The sequence below is a fragment of the Aquarana catesbeiana genome, linkage group LG04 (genome assembly GCF_042186555.1).
Source record: "Aquarana catesbeiana isolate 2022-GZ linkage group LG04, ASM4218655v1, whole genome shotgun sequence".
In the NCBI taxonomy this organism is placed as follows: domain Eukaryota; kingdom Metazoa; phylum Chordata; class Amphibia; order Anura; family Ranidae; genus Aquarana; species Aquarana catesbeiana.
In genome coordinates this window covers 96,402,088-96,405,089 of record NC_133327.1, presented here as the reverse complement: position 1 = coordinate 96,405,089, position 3,002 = coordinate 96,402,088, and positions in this window count along the sequence as shown.

Genomic DNA, 3,002 nt, shown 5'->3' with positions numbered 1-3,002 from the left:
TAATTTTTTTTCACACAGATAGAGCTTTCTTTTGGTGACATTTAATTGCTGCTGGGTTTTTTTATTTTTTGCTAAATAAAACAAAAAAGACCGAAAATTTTGAAAAAACAAAAAAACAAAACTGTTTCATAGTTTGTTATAAAATTTTGAAAATAGGTCATTTTTCTCCTTCATTGATGTGCGCTGATGAGGCTGCACTGATGGGCACTGATGGGCTGCGCTGATGGGCACTGATAGGTGGCACTGATGGGCACTGATAAGGCAGCAATAATGGGCACTGATAGGTGGCACTGAGAAGTAGCACTGATGGGTGGCACTGATAAGCGGCACTGATATACACTGATGATCACTGATGGGTGACACTGATAGGCAGCATTGATCTGTGGCACTGATTATGAGACACTGATGGGCATTGATTGGCAGGACTGGTGGGCTTTGATTGGTGGCACTGGTGGGTACTGATCGGGGGCACTGGTAGGTGGCACAGTGGGCACTGGAAGCTGACACTGGTGGGCACAGAAAATGCAACCGTGGCTTTCTGTGTGAGGGGCCGATGTTCCTCTGACAGAAGCTGGTGATCAGCTTTTTTTTTGTCCCTCATGCTGACAGCGTGAGGGGAAAAAAAATACAGATTACCGAGCTTCTGTTTACATCACGTGATCAGCCGTCATTGGCTGTCAGCTGATCATGTGAAAAAGGGACGGGATTGACCCCTTACTCTGATCTGTGATCAGCCGAGTCTCATAGACTCGGTGATCACAGAGCGCGTCGCACGTGACCCGCAGGGATGCGCAAACAACAATTGCTCGGGAGGACGTCCATGGACGCCCTCCCGGCAATTAAGACCCGCACTGTACCCCTTTTTCGGGTATATCGCGGGCGGCCTTCTTGCAGTAAATGCATTCCCCCCACACAGTTAGTAAGCACTCCCTAGGAACACACCTAACCCTTTGATCGCCCCTGATGTTAACCCCTTCCCAGCCAGTGTCATTAGTACAGTGACAGTGCATATTTTTAGCACTGTTCACTGTATTAGTGTCACTGGTCCCCAAAAAAATGACAAAAGTGTCACTTAGTGTCTGATTTGTCCACCGCAATGTCGCAGTCCGACTCTAAGTCGCTGATCACCGACATTACCAGCAAAATAAATAAATAAATAAAAAATCCATAAAAGTATCTCATACAATGCTGGACCTTTAGAGCTCCATACATGGAAGGGACATCATTGCAGCCCCAGCCATTCATACAGCTGGAGCCCGCGAACCCGGGAAGCTGTGACAGTGCTGTGCTGGAGGGCTCTGTGTTCAGGTAAGTCTGTCATAATGTACTGATATGCGGTGCTTACTAGCACATTATGACTTAAACATGCGGGGGGGGGGGCAATGTTTTTTATTTTTCTGGTGGTTTACTACTGCCAGAAAATAGGAACTGGGAGCACAAACACTTGGGAGCAGGCCAGGTATTCATCACAAAAAAGACCTGCTATGTCTCTTCTGAAATAAAATACATCTGCCTACCTACCTGCCTGGTCGCTGCCTGTTGTGGCATGTAAACTGAGCTGTGTATGTGTGGGCAGCTTATATCCCCGGCACAGTCCCTGCATGTCGGGGTCACTGAAGTCTGCGCCTGTGTAGGACTTACATCATCATGCATCAGCCTATATAGGTACATGAAGACTGGCATCCGGGAGAAGATGCTGGTTGGGACACCTAACAGAGAGGAGGTAAGTAAGGTGACTTTTGCCTAGGTTCACAATTGTGTGTTGCGCGTGACTTGCACAGAAATCGCACCGCATTTCTGTGCACATCACGTGCGATGTGATTTGAGCCATACATTTTGTATGGCTCAAATCGCATCTACACCTAAAGGGTGCAGGACCCTTCTTTCTGCACTTGAATCACATTCATGCGATTTTGGCAATCGCACTGCATTTTATGAGCTGTTTCTGGGTGTCATTAACACAACATTGACTCCCGCAGCAGATTGCAATGCAGTGTGGGAAACACACAGGATCCGCTGCGTTTCCGTACCGCATTAGGCTCCTTTCACACCTGAGCGATTTGCAGCGACAACTGCTGCAGCTTGTTTTTTAAGCTTTTTTTTTAGTTGAGCGTTTTTGGAGCGGCACCATTCATTTGAATGGGCCTCCTTCCACTCCAAAAGAAGCTCATGTACCAAATCTTGATATGCGGTTGCCATTTTTGCTGCAATTATGGAGCATTTTGATGCTTAACAATCGCAGTAATATTGCACCACGATTGTGGTGCCATTAAGAAATAATGGCATTGCAAATGCGTTCCGCTGCGATTCTGGAATGGCGGTAATTCCGCCTGCGATCCAGAGCGCTCAGGTGTGACTGGACCCTTAGTGTGAAGCAGGGCTTAGTTCTGCTTTAATGGAACGCGGTGAAGCTAGAAGCTGATTGGTTACCATAGATGATCCAGATTGTGCCTGTTGTCTCAGTATATAGTATTAGCGGTGTACACAGTACAGGAATGACAGGTCCTCTTTGTGTGCTGTCACTGTGCACTCCGCCTGAACTGTGCACTTTGTAAACATCTATAGTTCCCCGGTGGGCGTGTCAGTGGGCGGGTACAAGGCGCCTATGTGAGCCCAGCTCAGCATTCCTCTGCCCCCCCCAGCACTGCACAGCATTGTATTGTATTGAAGTCTTGGCCCAGCATCTCTCCCCCCCCCAGGGGAGCCAAGCCGAGTACACAGGCGGCTCCCTCCGTGTATTTGTCTGAGCCGGCAGGGCGGGGCTTCCTCGGTGACAGACCGCATCTCTCTTCCCCAGACACGCCCCCTCCGCCGCGCGACCTTTCCCCTACTTTCCAAGCTCTCGCACACTCAGCCCTGAGCAGCATGCCTTCAACACGAGCTGATCACGCTCCCGGCTCGGCCGCCATTGGCTGAGCGGAGGCTGAGGCCAGCGCTGATTGGCCCGCGGCTCTTTCCCCCCTCCCTCCCTTGGTTGTGCAATGAGTGCGATGTCCTCACCT